Source organism: Vulpes vulpes, chromosome 3 (assembly GCF_048418805.1).
Source record: "Vulpes vulpes isolate BD-2025 chromosome 3, VulVul3, whole genome shotgun sequence".
In the NCBI taxonomy this organism is placed as follows: domain Eukaryota; kingdom Metazoa; phylum Chordata; class Mammalia; order Carnivora; family Canidae; genus Vulpes; species Vulpes vulpes.
The window spans coordinates 132,551,386-132,573,130 of record NC_132782.1 but is presented as its reverse complement, the minus strand read 5'-3'; the positions used below and the strand labels follow the sequence as shown (position 1 = coordinate 132,573,130).

At 36.8% G+C, this 21,745-nt stretch overlaps 1 protein-coding gene across 19 annotated transcripts in view; it reads right to left on the bottom strand.

The window, feature by feature from the left end:
• Positions 1-16,917, bottom strand: part of ZNF644 (zinc finger protein 644) — a 105,656-nt gene extending 88,739 nt beyond the window's left edge. For 2 of the 19 annotated variants that reach the window (XM_025996480.2, XM_072754646.1), the window contains exons 1-3: positions 16,723-16,854; positions 15,274-15,928; positions 12,607-12,651 (exon numbers count right to left, since the gene is read on the bottom strand). The gene's annotated coding sequence lies outside the window, so the exon portion shown is untranslated. Of the gene's footprint in view, positions 1-12,606; positions 12,652-13,055; positions 13,199-15,273; positions 15,929-16,421 lie in introns of those variants that run through there. The other 17 variants (XM_025996479.2, XM_025996483.2, XM_072754643.1 and 14 more) reach the window with 13 other exon arrangements.
• Positions 16,918-21,745: the final 4,828 nt, after the last annotated feature.

Below are 21,745 nucleotides of genomic sequence, written 5' to 3'. Positions count from 1 at the left end.
AAAAGTAATACTGTCAACCAAGAATTCTTTACTTTTCAAAAATGAAGGTGAAGTTAAGACATTAAACAAAAAATAAACAAAAACTGGCATAGCTAGTTGCCAGATCTGCCATACAAGAAATACTAATGGCTGAAGCGAAAGGACAATAGACAGACAGTAATCTGAATCCACTTGAAGAAGAGCACAGTAAAGGTAGCCAGATAGGTAAATATAATTTTTAATTTTATAACTTTTTTCTTCTATCTGATTTAAAAGACATACAGAAGCATAATTTGTAGGACAGTAATAGCACAAAAGGAGGAGGGGGAATGGAGCTACACAGGAGCAAGATTTTTGTATATTATTGAAATTAAGTTGATATTAACCTGAACTAGACTGAAATAAGTTAACTGCAATTCCCAGAACTACCGCAATGAAAAAAAAAAAAAAAACAATAAGGGACTTCTTAAATGTTACTAGAAAACAATCCATTTGGTACAAAGGAAGGCAACAGTAGAGGAATAAAGGAACAGAAAAAAAATCTTAAGACACAGAAAACAACAAAATAGCAGACATAAACTCTCTCTTATCAGTAACTACATCAAACGCAAATTAATCAGGCATTCCAATCAAAAACCTGTGACTGACAGAAGGGTTAAAAACCCACAATCCAATTATATGTTGTCTAAAAGAGATACACCACAGGTTCAAAGACACTTTAGATTCAAATAAGCTGAAAGTAAAAGTATGGAAAAAATATACCAAGCAATCTATAACGAAAAAAAGAAGGCTGGAGAGGCTATACAATTAGCAGACACAACAGATATTAAGAAAGAAAAAATTAGAGACAAAGAAGGCCATTTTATAATAATAAAAGGGTCAATTCATCAAAAATTATAGATCACCTATAAACATATATAACCCAACAATAAAGACTTAAAATATATGAAATAGAAACATACAAAATTGAAAGGCCAAATAGACAACAGACAAAAACAAATAAAAATAGCTGAAGACTTATATACCTCACTTTCAATACTGGATAGAACTAGACAAAAAAAAAAAAAAAAAAAAAAAACCCATAAGGAAATGGAAGACTAGAACACTATAAATTAGACTTGACAGACATCTACAGAATACACTATTCAAAACAGAACATTTTCTTCTCAAGTGTACATGGAAAATTCTCCAATACAGACCGTAGGTTAGACTATAATACAAGTCTCAAAACTTTTAAAGGAATAAAATCATACAAAGTATATTCTCCAAATACAAGACATGAAAACAGAAATTACAGAAAGAAATATGGGAAATAAGTGGAAATTAAGCAACAAACCTCTAAATAATAGATCAAAAAAATCACACAGGGAGATCATAAAATGTTAAGATTAAAACAAAAGCACAACATGCCAAAATTTAAATGAAGTCAAAGCAATGTTTAAAGGGAAATTTATAGCTCAATACATCTATATTAAAAAAAAAAATCTCAGGACACCTGGGTGGCTCAGTCATTGAGCATCTGCCTTTGGCTCAGGGTGTGATCCCAGGGTCCTGGGATTGAGTCCCACATCAGGCTCCCCACAGGGAGCCTGCGTCTCCCTCTGCCTTTCTGTGTCACTCGTGAATAAAAAAAAAAAAAAAAAAAAAAAATCTCAATTCAATAACCTAACCTTTGGCCTTAAGAAAAACAGAAAAAGAGAAAACTAAAGCAAAAACAACCAAATAAAGAAAGTAATAAAGATTACAGCTTAAATGAGTAAGACTAATAATAGAAAATACAGAATAATACGTGAAATCAAAAGTTCCTTGAAAGTATCAATGAAATTTAAAAACTTTCAGCGAGGCTGACCAAGAAAAAAAAGACAAATTATTACAGTCAAGAATGACAAAAGGGTCACTACTACTGGCATTATAGTAAGAAATAAAAAGGATTATATGGGAATACTAGGAACAGTTGTATAGCAACAAATAGCCTAGGTAAAACGAACAAATTTCTAGGAAAAAAACTACTGAAACTGATTCAAGAAGAGATAGAAAACCTAGATAGACCTATAGTAAAAAGATTAATTAAAAAACTTACCAAAAATAAACCAGGATTAGATGGATTCTCTAAAGCAACCTACCTTTAAACCAAATGTTTAAAGAATTGACACAAATCCTTCTCAAATCTTCCCCAAAATAGAACAGGAAGGAACATTTCCTAATTCACTTTATGAAGTCATTATTACCTTCATGACCAAAGCTATGACAACACAGGAAAAGAAAACCCTAAGTATCTTTTGAGCAAAATCACAAAAATCCTATTTCATGTGTGCACGCACCACATGTTTCTAAAGACATACCATTTAGATCCTCTTTCCTCTTGTCCCGATCTGATCATTCTTCAGACCTGCTATATCAGGCACTAAATCCTATTTCCTGGACAATCCCTCTTTTTGATTTAACTCATCATTTTGATAAAGTCTATGTCCTCTCGTCACTTCCTGAGATACAGTACAGTTGTAGGTAATATTTTAACAACCTCATATGTTTCATAATTTTAGCCTACTCCCACACTTGACAGCTTGGCAAGGCAACAGAATTAGTAATTTGGAAGTATCTTCCCTTCAAGAGTTTTGAAGGCACTATTCCAATAACCATCACTTTCCATTGTTACTGATTCCTAATCTCTCTTATACGCTCCATATGGGAAAGCTGTTGGGTCTTCCTTAGATTTCTCGTGTCTGAAATCTCACCATGAGGTACTCCGGTATGTATTTTTTCCTTCAATTACTATGCTGAGCATTCTATTCTGTAAGCCCTTTAATGTGAAAACACAAGTTTTTTGTTCAAGTATTAATTTTCCTCCACACATTTTCTCCCATCCTTTCTTTCACGTGTTGAACTTGCCAAGTATGATCCTCTAATTTTTTTTTTTTTAAGATTTGAGAGAGAGCGCGCACGCACACAAGCAAGGAGAGTATGGAGAGGGAGAAGCAGGCTCCCCACTAAGTGGGGAGCCCAATATGGGACTCAATTCCAGGACCTCAGGATCATGACCTCAGCTGAAGGCAGATGCTTAACCCACTTAGGCCACCCAGCTGCCCCATTCTCTATTTTCTACTTTACATCTCTTTTTGTCCTGCCTTCTGGATGAGTCCCTTAACTTCATCTTCTAACCTTCTACAAGAATATTAATTAATAACTTTTCTATTAGTATCTCATATTCCATATTTCCTATCCTCTGTTATTTCATATTCTAAATGTCTAAGAACTTTGCTTTGTTTTCTGAGGATTGCCTTTATGTGGCAAGCATCTTTTCCTGTTTAAAAGATACAATTATCAAAGAAAAAGATACAATTATCTTACTTCCAAACATATTTCAGTAACCTTTGAAGTTTTTTTTTTCTTTTTGAACTGTTTCTCTTCCTCTTTTATACTGGGGTTATCTTCAAATATTTAATGATCCTTAATGTCATATCTTAAAATGAAACATATAAAAGCTGTCTGGATATCATGTGTTAATGGGTTAGTGTCATTGCAGGATGATCAATCTAAGCCATTTCCATGGGTGGATTCACATCTATTACTATCTGTTGGTCTTTTTTTCCTGATCATTAGTTTGCTATATAACAGAATTAATCTTCCAGTCTCACATCTGGGGTATGTGAGCCTGACACCAAGGGTTCTCAGAACTAGTAGAGAAAAAGAGGTTGGGGATAATTGCTGGTTCAACATGTAGATTTCTATTCAATTGTTTTGTTTGTTTTAGTATGACACCCTTAACCCAAGCTGTGTGTAGAGTTCTCAAGTACAGAAATCCTCCATTTGAATTTCAGAGAAGAAAGTTGAAGAAACCCCTTCCTAGTACCAGGAGTGTTGCTTGTTATTTTTACACTTTTGGACAATTCTTTCAAAGCACCTGAAGCCACCAATTTCTGAAGCATCTCAGGGTCCACAGTCCAATTCTAGGCCTCCCTAGTAGTAGAAAATTCAGTTTTCTCAGATCTACAAAATTCATTACTATTTGCTGCTTTCCAGCTTCCAAAGTTTTACTTCTGTGATCAACTTTCCATTTCTTGTCCTTGACACTCCATGCCTTTTTTAGGAAACCACTATCTTAATTCGATTAGGGATTTGATAGCAAAGTAAATGAAAGTTTTTAAACCCATCATGTTTAAATGAATACTAATCTCATCTGCTTTTTCATGTCAGGTACTCATTGCTGTTATTATTCTCCAATTTGTATGAAATTTAGGCTTAAATCCCAGTAGGACACAGTTTTCATCATCAAGTAGTTATAACCATTTGGCTTTAACATTTAGTTTTATTATACTTTAGTCAAAAAATATTGGCCGATACAATTCAATTCTTGAATTTTAAATAAACTTCAAATTCTCTTTGAAGCCCGAGACACAATTTTTAAAAAATTCACAGGAATTTGAAAAGAATGCTTATGCTCTATTGAAATAGTTTGACATACAATAAATAAAAACATACTGCCACTCAAATCTTTATAGTCTTAATTTTTATTTGATCTATTAAATTCTGAGATAAATCTAAGTCTCTTAATTTAAAAGGTTGGTGTTAATTTCTCTAAAGAAAGGCTATTTAACTCTACAATTCACATTTCAATGATGTTTATCACACAAAAGTTCAAGCCTGATAGTGTTTAGTTCTTTTTATTAATTTAAAAAATTTTTTTCATCCACCTTACCCTAGAAAAATTTTAGCCTTTACTTGACACTAACTTGAAAGTTTTCGTATTTTTGTCATTCCTTTATGTTTAAGGTTTCTATTATTATGTCTCAGATAAAACTCATAAAACCACACACCATAAATTTTTAATCCAAACTGTAAAGGTAAAGAGTGAGGAGAACCAATTCCTGTTACATTAAGAAAAAGCTGTTGGAAGGGTATCAGGTAATTGAACTTGACATGAAGTTGGTGAATAAGTCTTGGAAAATAACAACCACCAGGAGGAAGTTAGACAAGCAGTATCACACTAAAAGGCCATCTACTTAGGATGCCATTTGTGTCTCTCTTAATGGCAATGCCACCACTAAGGCATTCACTGACACAGCACAAGATTTTGCTTCCATCACAGCCACTGGAAATTATCTCTATCTCCTCCATTTCTTTTCTGAATGAACTTTTCAAAAGTAGGATCAATGTATATGGAATAGTCGACTTTGTTCCCTAGTCCCCATCCCTCTCAAACTGTGGCCTCTGCTCACACACATGGTGATTTTTCGTTGCTTTTCACCTTGCACCCAAGCAGCGCACAAAGGTGAGGATGGGTCGATTTCCAAGAAGTTTACAGGCAAACAGGAAAGAGCTGAAAGAAACCCAGGGGAGGGCTTTCAGGGAAGCTTCCTATTCCCATACCTATAGTTCATCAGAATAATCAGAGTAGATAGTTCTGCTGTTATCCCTTCTCACCCATACTATTTATAATAACCCAAATGCCAAACTTCAGAGATAATGGATGAAATCTCTATTTCCAGTGACAACAGGGAACAGCCTATTCTCTTTTGCTTTAACTGATATCTCAACAGATAACTTGGACACAGTCAAATGTACCTCCCCATTTTAACGATGTTGCCAGAAACCTCACTAACTTCTTTACTGAAATTAACCCTATATTAACTGTGAGAATGGTTAAAATGTAAACTTGTTAAAGACTAACACATTATCTTAAACTCCTAGACTCTGTAAACTCCCAAATTCTGCTCTATTTATAAACTCTAGAAAGAGCAAAAATCAATTTTAATTACTTCTATATTTTTTTTCATATTTTTCTAATTCTTCTGGTTTAAGGGGTGCCTCGGTAGTACAGTCAGTTAAGTATCCAACTCTTGGTTTGGACAGGTTGTGATATCAGGGTCATGGGATTGAGCCCTGCATTAGGCTCCACTTTATCCCTTTGCCCCTTCCCACCTCCCATGCTCTTTCTCTCTCAAATAAATAAATAAATCTTTTAATCTTACTATAAGATATGGTATACATTCAATTTAAGAACTCTTTCAGGGGATCCCTGGGTGGCACAGCGGTTTAGCGCCTGCCTTTGGCCCAGGGCGTGATCCTGGAGACCCGGGATCGAATCCCACGTCAGGCTCCCGGTGCATGGAGCCTGCTTCTCCCTCTGCCTGTGTCTCTGCCTCTCTCTCTCTCTCTCTCTGTATGACTATCATAAATAAATAAATAAATAAATAAATAAATAAATAAATAAATAAATAAAACTCTTTCAAACTCAAGTAAAGATAAATAACTTACATCTTAAATATCAAAAATTACTATTGCTCAGGGGGAACTATAGGGATTTTCCCCCCTATAAAAGCAGTATGTTTTCAACTATTCCTAAATTTTAAAGTATTTATTTTAAAACAAATTTAAACCCTGGTATCCAGACTATTTTTTATCTGTTTTTCCACCAACTTCTATACCAATTAAAATGTCTCTTAAACCAGGGCTAAAATGTACTATTATGACTCAAAATATAACATTACAATTACAAGCTCATCTTAATATTCATTTTTTTTTTTTTTTTTTTTTTTTTAGTTCAAAGCACTAGCAATTCAGAAAATGCCGCTACAGTATAACTTTCTTGGGTTTCAGTTTTCAAATCAAGCTTAAAAGCTCATCATTTTTTTTAATAGAACAAGGCAGATGTATCCCAATTAGTGTTATTTATTTGCACATTGTGCGTCCAAGTAAATTTATTTTCAATAGGAGATAATAAAACTGTTCCATTCTTAGTTTAACTTTGCACAACAAACTTAGGAGCTACATATTTCACCTGCTTGATTTTAAAAGTACTCATCCTTACTCTTAATGTATCCTCCTTCCCACCCACCAAGATAACCACCTCTTACTGGCCTTTCCCACTTTCAATTACTTCTCCAATCATGTTACATCTAGCTACTAATCTTTTTTTTATTTTTCTTCATTTATTTCTGTTCAGTGGCCTTCCGTAGAATCCCTTATTTCTAACTCAAATTCCTTTAGATTAATCCAGCAAAGGCCACAATCATATCAAATTCATTTTTTGTTACATTCACTTAAAATTGACTCTACTCAGAGTAAGGAAAATACTTGCATTCCACAATTCTCATCTCTGTGCTTAACATGCTTTTTTTCCCTAGTTGACATTCTCTTCCCTCCCCACTAATCTAATTCATATCACTTCTTCAAGTCCTACATTGGAAAATTATTTTTGCCGAGAAGCTTTATTAAGATGTGACTCATTTTATTTTGTGTCAACTCAGTAATTCAAATGTTTCACTATTAAGTGCTCCTCAAGTTGTGTCTGAGTTCATGAGCTCTTTAGAGGAACCATATTCTTTGCCCAAATATCAGCATTCTTATCCCTCCTGAGATACTAAGTGAATTCTATATAATAACTAAACCAATGAAAACAAGCAAAGGTTGGAGAAAATACAACCCTGCAAATAAAGTTTTTTGCATACAAAATAATCCAATCTCCCAAAACTAAATTCAAATGTAACATTCACTTTTGTCAAAACAACACAAACATAGAACATACGGTTAAATATGTTTTTTTCCCTACCCATAGAAGTCAGCTCTTTAGGCTGTTATTTAATAACAATCTAATTATTTTGTCTGCGGTTTTCTAAATCTCACCCAAAAGGTATTATATGAAGTATATATATATTTTTTAGAAAATAACCATATGTTTTCAAGGTCTAAACCAGTTTTGCTTTAGCCTTCTATACTTCACAAATACAAAACCTACATAAGTTGTTGAGGTTTTATTTCTTTAAGACAACTATTAAAATTCTTAGAGCAAGGATATATTAAGTTATTATATATCTTTAAAAACCAAAACTTTATATAAATATTTTCACTTATAAGTTTAAAAGCATTTGTAAACCAAACGTTAATGAGAAAGTATTTTCCTGTCCACTTCTGCAATTTACAAAACATATCTATTTCTCAAAACTAGGCATACTAGAATGTAAAGATACATTTTCACTGTTATGTACTTTTCACAACTTTATTAAAATACAGATTTCAGAAACAAAAATCCTTCTCCCCAAAGCACCAATTGTTACACTAGTAAACAAACCTTTCATAGCTCAATATTTATGAAACACAGTATTATAACCATTAATTCCATTTTGAAAAAAAAAAACTGATTCAAGCACTAGAAGTAAAAATCATGATCAATAATTCCATTCCAGGGATCCCTGGGTAGCTCAGCGGTTTGGCGCCTGCCTTCGGCCCAGGGCATGATCCTGGAGACCCCGGATCGAGTCCCATGTCAGGCTCCCTGCTTGAAGCCTGCTTCTCCCTCTGCCTGTGTCTCTGCCTCTCTCTCTCTCTCTGTATGTCTCTCATGAATAAATAAATCTTAAAAAAATAAATAAATGAATAAATAATTCCATTCCAGTTCTCATTTTGTAAAGTGTACCTCAATGGATTTTAACCATTCAAATTTTTGTGTAATTATCCTTAAGATGACATTCTAGTTCTTTATACATAAATGTCAAAATCTTTCAAGTTGAGAATCCATACTGAGCTGTAAACAGAAGTATACCACTTTATTCTTATCCCTACAATCACAATCAGAAATACTAAATACCTTATTAAGTAACCTGCAATGCCTGAAAGCTAACTCACATAATGCTTAGAAGCTACTATTAAAGAGATTCCAAAAGGCCGCTATATAAGGAGGCAATCCAAGACCTCCTCTACCTACTTCTTGGCTATGTGCCTAGAGAATACTGTAATGAAAGCAAGCCAGATAACTATGTTATCTGTAGAAACAATTCAAAATCTCTGGATTCTAAAGAAATTTTCTAGTCATAAAACTTCTAAAGGGTCAATATTAATGAAAACTAAAAAACACCTCTCTGATCTTGGCGTAAACCACACTGAAAACAAAACAAAACAGAGGAGCCATGGTACCAACTATTTATCGTCTGATTACCTCCAGATTCACTTAATGCCAAACAGAGATTCAAGCCATCAGTTCTTATTGTAAAATTTCACTGAGCTGTATTTGTAAGATTTGTGTACTTCACTGAATTTAAGTTATACCTAAATAAAACATTTAAGGGCACCTAGGTGGCTCAGTCAGTTAAGCATCTGACCTTTGATTTCAGCTCAGGTCATGATCTCCAGGTGGTGAGACTGAGCACTATGTCTGGCTCCGCGCTCAGCAGGGACACTCTCAGCCTCTCTGTTTGCCCCTCCCCTCCACTCATGCTCTCTCTCAAATAAATAAATACATCTAAAAAAAAATAAAATATCTAAAAATAACTCACCAATAGTCAAACCTAAAAACCTTTTCTCAAATCTCATCCATTTTGATCATTCTCCATCACACTGCTAAATTACAGAACACCAATACACCCTAAGCACAACTCTTTCCCCTTAGAAGACCTTATGAGGCTTTGTTAGATTAGTATTCTCCCAGCATTTTTCTTGTTCTGCCTCAGATTAATTCACTTCAATATTAATATTAAATGCTCATGTACAATATGTGGGTGGCTCAGGCACCCTCCAACATATTTCACACATACACATCCCCCATGCAAAACAAATTCCCTAGATTCAAGTCACACTATTATCTGATTTCAAGTTCTATCTCCTATTTTAATTCCCATCACTTTACAGATTTGTTCTCTAGCATACTCTTTTCTTAGCTTTTCTTTAAGGCTCCATTCGATTTCTACTTTATCCTTTATTCATACTTGTACAGAACTTACTATCTAAACTTTCCACATACTTGTAGAGGTCTTATTATCTATAACTGCACTGTCCAATACGAAAGCTATGGCGCTATAAGCACTTAAAATACGGCTAATCTGAATTGAGATGTGCTTTAAGTGTGGAACACACTTTTGATTTTGAAGACTTGGCATTAAAAAAAAAGAATGTAAAGTATCTCAATTGTATTTACATATTGAAAGAATGTTTTGAATATACTGAGTTAAATAAACATTAAAAAAATCATTATTGCCTTTTTATTTTGTAACATGGCTATAGAAAATTTTAGATCACATTTATGGCTCAACAAATTTCTATTGGGCAAGTGCTGCTCTGTATAATCTATTTATTGAAGCCCCATAAATTATCTTTTACTACAGGTCATCCACCCAATGAGACTATAGGAATTTGGTATATTTTCCCTTTTATAAAGATTATTACATTAGGAATCACAGAGAGTAACTAAACAGAATTAAGTGCCCATTTAATTTTAATATCCCTTTTAAAATACTTCTAACAAGGAAGCTTATAGCATTTCAAAGCATAAAAATATAAGAAAAGTTGTTTTCTGATGGCTACTGAAAATTTCAACATTTTACATATATCCAATTTTGAGTTAAGTATCTCATCAAATAGTATTATTAAACCTGTAGCTTTTCTAATACCAGAGAGTATTAGTTCTGATTAACCTACATTATTTTTCTTCTTGGTCACTCCGTAAGGAAAAAGGCAGCTTCCACTTTGACCAATATAATTGTACCAACATCCAGCAGCCAAGACAAAGAGCTTTTATGGTGGTATGAATAAACAATGTGGGCAATAAGACATTGCTTGAACATTGCTTTTCTGGGTAGCCAGAAAAATGCTTTTACAATGTTGTTTTATAAGTAGGAAATAAAACTTACAAATTGTATAATTAAGTTAAAGCAGAGACAGATAGAAAGGAGAGGAACGCAGAAAATAAAAAACTCATCTGTAGAATCAAGACATGCCTATATTCAAACTTGGCTGCTGTACTATTTACTATCTATGTAACCCGAGTCTGAGTTTGTTTCCTTGAATATAAAATGGGAATATATATATCAAGCATTATTATAAGAAATACATAGGAGATGCTTAATTAATGTCAGTCTCATCTCCGTTTCCTTTAATACTAATGACTGCACAATGGTGACAAGATGAGTGACTTTTTCTCCTTTCATTTTCTAAATCACTGAAAACATTTTTAATGGTATATGAAACTTCTAATTTTTCATACACCCCTTTGCATGTGAACTTAAAATTACCTTTACTAGCTTTCTTTTACAATTTTTTTTTTAAAGCCTAAAGATTTGTGTTGGTAGTGGGAGAAGTAGGTGGTAGAAGAAAAAATAAACAAGTTTAAGACTGTATCAGCACAGACAAATACAAAACAAAGTATGAAGAGGAAAACAGCAAAGGAAATGCTGTTTGAGGAAATTCCCCTTAAGACTAAGCAATGAAAAGATAACGTGCCTCTTCTCAATCTAGCTGCTGTTGAAACTAATCTTCTCTCCTATCTGAGGTTTATATGTATATTATATACAAATACACACAGCCACTCACATTCTTCTCTCTACTAATGATCACCACCATCCTCACGGTCAAAAATTTAGAGAAGAGTGAAGAAACTCAGGATGTTATAACAAAGATAAACCAACACATCGGTTGGGAAATAACTTCATTAAAACATACTCATTCCCAAGTGTGTTTATTCATCAGCTGACAGTAGTAAGAGGGAATGTGTTACTAAATACTGAACCTAGTTAATAGCTTTTGCTGCTAGAACTGGAGAAGGCAGACTTTGATGCCTGCCTCTGACTTCCTTTGTAACAACCTTGCCTTTGTAGACATGGGTCTAACAAAGGAACATGAGCAAAAGTATACAATTCCAAATCACTTGCAGGTGAAAATTTCAAGTTACTATATATTTAAAAAAAAAAATCAAATGGTAATAGTATTACTATAAAAGGTAACGTTTGCATACCCACTGTGTACCAGAAAGCTAAGGATGTGAATTCTGCAATGTAAACTTTAAGCCTCTATGAAGATGGTATTATTGTTAAATCGTCTTGCTTAGTGCTCACACAGCTAGTTTTAAGTACTCTCTATGCCCAACAAAGAGCGGGGTCTCAACTCACACCTCTGAGATCAAGAGTCACATGTTCCACAGACTGAGCCAGCCTGTTAGCCCCACAGAGCTAGATTTTAACCCCATCAGTTTTACTTCAAGGCTTACATTCTTAAATCTTATCTCATCCTGCCTCTTTATTCATATATAATTACAAATGTAACTATGATTTCCTGTGTGTGTGTGCGTGTGTGTGTGTGTGTGGAATAGTCAATAAATCAATAGTAAGCAACAGGCAATTAATTCCCACTTTGGCAAGGTTTTATCCACCTTCCCAAGCCATTCAACAATTGGCAATCACTCCCTCCCCAATAAATGGTGTTCTGAAAATAATAGTTATATTTACAATCTTCCTCAAGAAACTGATGAAAAAAGATATGCATAAGCTTTCAAGTAAAAAGGATAAATGACATGGAAGAAAGGATAAAAACGTTAATCTTTTATAAAAGTTAGATAAATAACTGATATAATACAGATATATATGCTTTGTAAACTGTAAAATACTTTAATCCTAACTCTATTAGGAGTTTATTTGAAATTATCCATTTGGCTCCTAACATATTCGAATTTCTGAACTTTGTACAAAAAGTCTTTTAAAAGCTTTTAAAATCTATATATTTGATTCAATGAATGATATACATACTAAAAGGCTTAATACCTAAAAATCGTATTTATCACTCTAACCAACTTCAACTATACCAGTCTAGACTAACAGAATTGCAAGGAACAAATTACTCATCTATACTTTTCACAAAGTTACTTACAAGATCACAGTTCCAAGAATCCCAAATGAAATGGGAAGGCTACAGCTTGCAAACAGAAGAGGTAAAGCAAAGATTAGTAGAGGGAGACTGTGTGTGTGTGTGTGTGTGTGTGTGTGTATATATATATAAAGATATAAAGGAAATATTTTAGAAACACCAATCTTAATCCAGCTTCAGTTTCCTCCATGCAGGAGAAGTGTGCACTGTTGCTTCTGTACTGGCATGCTTCTTTTCTTCCCCCTAAAATCCTCTGCTTTTCTCCTCCTGGAAAGTTATCTCACAGAACTTTTTTGTTTTCCTTGCTAACATCTCTAAACTGTTAAGGAATGTCCTACCTTGAACTTAATATTGTAACTCCTCATAATTAACATAAGAGTTCCTAGTAAAGTCAAAAATTTTAGAAAAAAACTTAACAGTAGAGCAACGAAGACCCTAAGATGAGAAAATACCTTTTTCATGGAGACCTCCACCTTCCTGAAGAAAGACTATGAATCAAATTTGTTGTTCTACCTTCTAGATCTCCGGTGATCTTTGTATTTGTTTTTAAGAGAAGAACAGAAATACTTCAGCCAACCAGCAGGGTGAGCTAGTGCTAGAATCAGATTGATTATTGTCAACTTTCTGAAAATTCAAAGATGTAAATGGTTTGTAATATTAAAAGCAAAATTTCCTACTAATAAACCTGAATTAAAAGACAATACTTCTAGATCTCCTTTAGTCATTGCTACATCTCATAACTGTAAATATTTACAGATTCTATCTACGAAATAGTCTCTATAAGGATTAATGATGATAAATGTAAAAAATTAGAGCTCATTTGAATACCTATCCAAAATATCATGGTAGTCATCCTTTATTCTCATGTTTTATTGTACAGGATTATTGATTGAAAAATTAAAAACACTTTTTTAAAAGGACTGCTAAAATTAGTGTTTTAAAAATTAGGACTGGGTAACTCAACACACCTATTTCTGAATTCAGGGCAAACTGCTGCCCTAAGATTGCCTAAAAAGCAATCATGAGAAAAGTATTCCTACAAGAATAAGATCTACTCTTTTCCTTCGGAATCACACCCTGAGAAGAGTCTAAATAAGTAACCCTAACACTAACAGTGTTATCTAGGACAAACCTGATCTCCTCTGACAACCAATTTCTCTAAATTGCAAGTATCCCCACCACTTCTAATGACGGTCCTTGAGTCTCTTTTCTCCTCATGCTACCCAATACCGTCTCAATTCAACCACACCAAAACTCTCTCTTGTAACTTGAATAACAAATTAAAACTGCAAAATGTTTAAGGTTTGCAGATAACAGACTCACTTTGTAATTACAAATAACCCGAGAGTAATCCTAATTATCACAAGACTAAAATGTAATTAAATCCACTCACACGGTGTTGAAAATTAAGAAATAGCTTATCAACTTTCTTAAAAAATCAGTAATTTAATCGCACTTTAAGGGACCCATAAAAGCTTTAAGACCTCAATACAATTTAACAGTTTTTACTCTATTTGATATCCAAAGAAGTTAAAGAACTGTGGTAGTAGTAATATTAACAAGTTGTTTTTAACAAGGGTCAATCTAAGTGACAGGTCCATCTATCCAACAAAAAGTTGTTCCAAACTGAAGCCGAAACTACCATCATCGTTTTCAGCATCTTGTTTCTTTTGTAATAACTGGTAGTAATGACAGTTATTTCAAACCTGTTTTTTAAAATTTCTGGGTCAAGAATGCTTTTTGAAAACCTCAAAATTCAAAAGCAACACTGCTCCTGAAGTGGCTGTATTTTGGATCTGGAATTATTCCACTGGAAGTCATTTTAAAAACTGTATTAGCATATTATGTTAAATGAAAGTTCTTAACTTATTGTCACAGAATTTCTCATTAATAGTTTCTTACAGATACTTTCAAACACTCTCACATTTTATTTTTTTACCATTATTAGTTACAGAGAATCATCTTCTCATCCCAGCAATGTGACCAATGAAAGGAGCAAGGGGGTAGAAATTGAAAAGACAATTTTCCATTATCCATGAACTAAATCATATCTGGCCCTAAATAGATCTTAAACAGTGGATATAACTAGCTGCTCCCTGAGATTCCTTCCACTCTAAAACTGCACGACTCAGTAATACATTTTGCCCATGTCAATGCATCTCCTATTCTTTTAATACAGTTAAGACTGTTCTATTCTTCTATTAGAAGAAGGAAAGCTAAGCGGGGGAAAACATACGTCTGAAAGAAGCAAGGAAAATGAAAGCTTTAAGTCATCTTAAAAAACCCAAATTTTAATTTGGACAGACATCTAAAGTCAACGATCTAAATGTGTTTATCCCTTCAATCACATTATTTACTCTGTTCATGTGACCTGGTCAAAACAGTAGTTGTTTCCAGTTGCTGTACTTCAAATATTAGTTCATACCATATACAAAGTATGGTGCAGCCCTAAGTGCAGGGTCCCTTCAAGTTATGTTAGAATTCTAAAGTTTCCGCTGCCTTGATTTTAACAGGAATATGCCTACCGCTGCACCAACAGTGATCGAGCCTTCATGTTTCGTCTATTAGGGTGTCTAAAGTAAATTATAACTACCTCATAAAAACTAATTTTTTTCCTCACCAAAGCTACCAAGGCGTGACTACTGCCCATCACATTTCCTGGATACTTACACATGACACTGAAGACAAACAGCAGGTTTCCTTGCTTTGAGTGAGTTACTGGAGTTGTCTTATTTTTTTGAAAACGCTTTCCTTCTTCTTGGACCAAAGAAATGTGACTAAACTACTGCAGAGAAGCAATATACTATTAAGGCAAATCTAATCTATCATCCAGATGCAACAAGCCTGGCATTAGTCAGAACCGGCCAGAAGAGATGATGATGGTGTTTTGGTATTTTTCTGTTGTAATTATTGACTTGTATACAAAACAGGACCATCATTTAGGCCCCCATTGCGTTTACCCCCTTGTGGAATACTTCTCAATGACCCAACAACAACAACAACAAAAAAAAACAAAAACAAAAACATCTGAAAGTCTAAACATAAAAGTTTTATGACGACTAAGTTTATGTCAGTATTAATTACTCAGGCAGTTCAAGGAAAGTTTTCCACTAATGTCGCTAAACCATGGATGGATCCCAACACGAAAGTCGTCTGTGGAAGTCTCGTAACGAGAAACCTTTAGCTCCACCACCTAAGTCTCCAATCACTGAGAAGGGTCTGGGACAACTCATCTTCAGGTTCCCGGGAGAAGTGGAGCACACCTGCTTTTCCTCTGGCAGAGATAAAGCTCCCAGGGACACAAAGGCCAGGGAATCAGACAGACCTGGAGAAGCAAAAAGCTTTAGCTGGACACCCACCAAGCCCCGGGCAACCCAAACACTCGGGGCGATTTACCTCTGGCTGTTACTTCCCAGGCACCTAGCGGCATAGGATCTGGCGGAAAAGGGGGGAGGGGAGGGCTCTGCGGCCCCGGGCCCAGTTAGGGGAGGGGTGTGTACCCCTCACGCCAGAGCTGGAGCTTCTGGCCACAGCCGAGCAGCCCCGAGGAGGGCTTGGGGGCTGCTCTCGGACCGCCCCGTTACTCGGAGCGTTGCAATGGCGACCGCCGGGCTCCCCAAGCCGCCTCATCTCGGCCCCTTCCCCCTACTGCTCACTGGCTGCTCGGCTTCATGTGACTAAACAAAACCCCCAAGTCTAGTGCCCGGCTCAGCCCCTTTGTGTCCGCTCCCGGATCCTCCGACGCCGCCGAGGAAAGCGCCCCCCCCCGCCCCCCACTCTCCGCCGAGTCCCGCCCCGCGGCGGCGGCCGCCGCTCACCTCAGGCTCCGCCGCCCCCCGCGGCCGCCGCGGCCGCCGCCTCCCCGAACCCGGGGCCCGGGCTCCTTGTGTAGCACCAACTCCGCCTCCTCGGCCGCCGCCGCCATCTTAGCCTGTGCGGCAAAACGCGTCCTTTTGGATGGTTGGGACCCAGCCTAGGGCGTAGCTCCCCGGGCCCGAGCGCCGGAGGTCGCGTCCCCCGAGTCCGGCCGCCACCCTCAATCCCGCCGCCGCCACAGCCCAGAGGCCCGAAACCCACTCGAGCCCCGGAGATTCCGACCAAATAACCCCTGAAACTCACAGTTTGGTGCCGTGTGCGTCAAACCGGGGCGACGTTGGGAGCGCGCGGCGTCCCCGCGTCACACGCCGCTCTGTACGCTACTCGGCTCCAACGGCCCCCTCCGCTCCCCGCTTTTCGCCTCCGGCCCCGGTTCCCACGGCGCAGGCGCGCTGCTTTCCCGCCTCTGCCGCGCTGCGGGCCGCGGGGGCGGCCGGCGAGGAGCGGCGCGGCGGCCCGGCCCGGAGGGAGCGCGGGGGCCAATTAGGCCAGCGGGGGCCGCCGGAACAGTGCAGCACTGTTCTCGGGTGCCAGAAACCAAACAAGGTCACCTCCCCCAGCGCTGACCTAATCACTCTCAAGGAGGTTCCCGCCCCAAAGTAGGCACGCTCCAAATATGGTGGTGCCCAAACTCTCAAAGACCCGAGCACTTCGGCGAGCCTAGGCCCTTTAAGGTGGAACAGGCCCATATTTGAATGCCAGAACCACTAGCGTGCCGAAATCCCCTTTTCTTTTCCTACTGTTGATGAAAACAGCTAAGGGACTCAAGATTGCCAGCGCAACCTTAACGGCAGGGGAAGGTTTGGATCTTAAGGGAGCCAGTTGTTGGGAGATGCTCCATGGCCAGGCAAAGCGTCAAATGTGGCGAGTCCATTAGCACAGCAGCCTACCCTAAGAGGTGCCCAGGGTTTGGCCCCATTTGATTCTTGCAGATTTCAAGGGCACGGAGGATGCTTGCTCCCTGCATCACTCAATATGCCACGAGTCTCCAAATTAAGGTGATGTAAGAAGCACTTGAGATACCAGTTAACCCTTCGATGAATCAGGAGGTCCCAACAGAGTTCTGGAAAGCTCCCTTTTTAACAAGCGTCCACCCCCCCCCCCCCCCAAGAGTCTGAGGTCAGAGTTTCACATACTATATATCCTTTGAGATACACTGACTTCGGGGTATTCTGTTTGCCTTTGAACTGAGCAAACAAGAGGTTGCTAATATGTTTGACATGAACCAAAAGTCCCCAAGGGATCTATCTACAAGTCCTGTCTTAAATTCTTCAGCTCTTCTGAATCTCAGTTTTCAGTTTAAAGGGGAAAAAGAGTTTCATTAGTTTAGCAACTATCATAAACTGTGATCCTCCAAGCCCTCAAGATGTTGTTGATATGCAGAGAAATACACTGTAATTGTGCTTATTGGACGAAAATGAGGAACATTCTCTATCCTGTGCTATAGTGACTCTCAACATCAGCAAACATAGATCTCCAACAACAGATATTTACACTTGCTGTATTAATATAACAGCTAGCACTTAAAAAAAAAAAAAAAACACCACACAACTAACACTTCTGAGTGCTTACAAGGTACCAAATATTGTCCTAACTCATTGAATTTCATTACAACCTAATGCGGCAACGGGAGGTTAGGTGATTTTCTCAAAGTCACACAGCTCTTAAACTCCTTAAAATGTGACTTTTCCTTCCTTATTTACACAAAAGAGTAAATAATAAAATGTAAATGTGTATATTTTTTCAGCCAATTGACGGGGGATCCCTTTGGGTCATTTCACCTGCAGAATCATTAAAATTGGACGTTCTCCATTTACTACTGGATTTACAATTAATAAAAATACTTTGTACTACGAAAATTCTCCAGATATTTTATCACTACAAAAAGAGGTTACCAAAAAAAACCAAAAATAAACAAAAATCTCCCAACCTCTGTTGTGAATCTATATTACTGACTGACTAATGTACAGACGTATCCTACCACAAGCAAATAGAACCACTTAGAACTCACCTATGATCCAGAACTTGTCTCACTAATGAAGCTGTTTGTTTATACTAGAATCCAGAAACTAAGATATATAATACTATAGATACAGTAGTATCAGCAATAGTTGTGATTAGTAAAAGCAGTAGTAGTTGATGAAACTACAAACAAAATAGGTGTCAAAAAAACTGATAAGAGTAGAAAGCTTGAATAAGGTCATGCAAAAAGAAAAAAAATGTAGGTAAGTGGAAAAATCCAAGGACCAGTTATGTGGCACAATGCAAAAGTATTTAAATATTTTTTTAATTTTTATTTATTTATGATAGTCACAGAGAGAGAGAGAGAGAGAGAGGCATAGACACAGGCAGAGGGAGAAGCAGGCTCCATGTCCAGGACCACGCCCTGGGCCGAAGGCAGGCGCTAAATCACTGAACCACCCAGGAATCCCTGATTAAGAATCTTTTAAAAGAAAGAGACAGAGGGAAGAAAAGTTATTCTAGTGAATAGAATTACCCAATAAAAGATACAAAGTAAGCTGTGGTCTCAAATGACCCAATGGAAAAGAAAAAGCAGTTTGATGTTGGATTAAAAAGCAGGTAATTCTGCACATTCTAATACTTCTGAAATCCAAGCAAAAAGAAGAAAATGAAAATTGATTAATCTACTATTCTAATAAAGACAAGTTTTGGATTTATCTTAGGGCCTCCCTAGTTCTAGACTCACCTCTGAGTACCAAGGCTGCGAGGCAGGCTCATTTGTGGAACTGCAACTATTGTAATATTTGACATTTGTAGTGGGGGTAGGAGGATATTCAGCATACCTAAAGATAAAGTAAATAGAAATCCCATCTTATATTTATTCTTGTCTCATATTAACTCAAGCACAGAGCCCTATACATAGCAGGTATCCAATAAACAATTTAGTTTAATTCAACCAATGTTCACCAATTGCTCACTCTATACGAAGTCCTGTACTAGGTACCACGACAGAAAGAAGAATAAGTTTGTTGGACGTATTTAATAAATACCAGTTGAATGCACGAGGAGCTTTTACAGTCCAATAAAAGAACTAGACAAAAAATATAATCAACCCTCAATTTACCAGGGAATGGGGAAGATGAGGAAATAGATAATAAATATTTCAAAATCATAGTTAAAACTTCATAAGGGGTGAGGGTGGCTCAGTCAGTTAAGTGTCTGGCTTTTGATCTCAAGTGTCCTGAGCTCAAGCCCTGCTTTGAGCTCCATGCTGAGTATGGAGCCTACTTTAAAAAAAAAAAAATTTTTTTAAGCTTTTTAATACAAAACCTTGTAAAACATGGTAGCAAAATAGGTTTAGTAAAGATATATCTTTTAATATTTGGGAAGAATTATATCTAATATTTAGGAACATATTCACTACTCTAACTTATCAGCCTATCAGAAGTAGACCATGAAAATATATGTTTGTTCACAGAACACATGTAGAAAAAGAAAATAGTGGGCCATGGAAACTTAAATAAAAAATATTTGTGAAATAAGTAGAGAAGTCCAAGAAAACAAGAAATGGAGGGACAGAGAGAAAAAAGAGATTCAGGCATGAGAGTAACACCACAGAAACCAAAGAAGTATTGGTAACAGCTGACTACCATAACAAATAATCTCGATGGCTTCACACAGTAAAGTTTCATTCTTATTCAGGTCACACTCCACTGTAGTCAATGGGAAGGAGAGGGAGACCCTAAAGTACCAAAGGTCCTTCCACCATTTATTTGACTTTACCATCCCTGAAGGTCTTAGAGTCTTCTACTGGATCCTGCAAAGAGACAGAGTACACATGGAGAAATGAATGCTGTAAATTGAAGTGGCCAAGCCCAGAAGTGGCACAAATCACTTCTCACTTTCCGCTAGTCAGCAATTTAGTCACATGGTCCCACTTAACTGCAGGCGGAGCCTAGGAAATGTAGTTAGGCAGTGTGCCCTGGAGGAAAAGGAAATGGGACTGGTGAACACAAAGCAGGGGCTCTGCACATCCTGAGTAAATGTAGCAAAGAGGTTATGAAAGATAAGTGATGTCCACTGGGTATACAAGATCATTGGTGACCTTGGTAAGAGCAAGGTCAGTGGAGTGACTCAGCCCACTGTAGTGGGTTCAGGAGTAAATGAAAAGGGAAGAAGGGGAAATAGCAACTGAGCCACTCTACTCACAAGGCTGAGAGACTAATCTCAGGCTCTAGGTAAATGCCACTACTCAAGGATTCTTGGCAACTAACCAGCCAGCCTTCTCTTGGTTAGAAGAAAGCCCTCACTAGGCCTTCATCAAATTTCCACACACATTAAATTTGAGAAATGCCTTTATTGTTTATTTTTTCCGCAGTGAAAGATTCCAGATGTTCTGGGATATTTGGTTGAGATCCATCCAAGGAAAAAGGGCATCTGCAATTTCAGCCAGCCATGTGCTTTACTATACAAAATGAACGTAAAATAAGCCAATAGGTTACATTAAATGTATTGATTTCCTTTGTAATCAATAATTAGGAGCTATTACTGTACAAATGTGTTCCTTTGACTATATTCTAATAATTAGAAATTATATTTTGATATCTCTAGTTTAATTGTAAATGACATTAAGCATCTTCTAAATGAAACTGAAAATCTCTATCATAGATTACTTAAATTTTCTAAAGATGTTGAAGAAGGAAAGGAAGAGTAGTTACAACTTTAAAAAAATAGATTTAGGAAACATTTAGTCTGAAATAAAAATACAGTTCTAAATATATGACACAATAATATCATCTTTATTTTTCTTATCCATTTCTCTTCTTGTTCCGGAACATTAAATTTTTTTTTTTTTTTTACCAACTGTCAGATTCATTCCTGATTGTCATACTTCACCCTCAACATAGAATGGTTTTGGCTTCCACATAGCTGATGAATTTAATCCTTTTCTACCTGGACCTGAACGGTGCACTGAAAATATAGAGCCGCTCTCTTCTTTAATATTCATGTGGTGCCTAGAATGTTCCAGGCATTGTACTGGGCCCCTTGGAAAATGTGAAGGTAAAGAGAACACTCTCAACCCTCAAATGTCTTATGGTCAAATAGATCAAACACCACATGCTCAAAGTGCTGTTTGCATTTTAAAGTTGACAAAGAAAGAGGTCCGCTTTCTGTTCAACTAGTGCCTCATGTGGGAAAGATAATGCCAAGGAGTCATTTTCCTCTAGGGTTTGGCTCTTAGCTTTGCAGGTTGAGAATCAATTAGACCAGAATTGATCAAGCTCAGAAGCATGAAATGTATAAG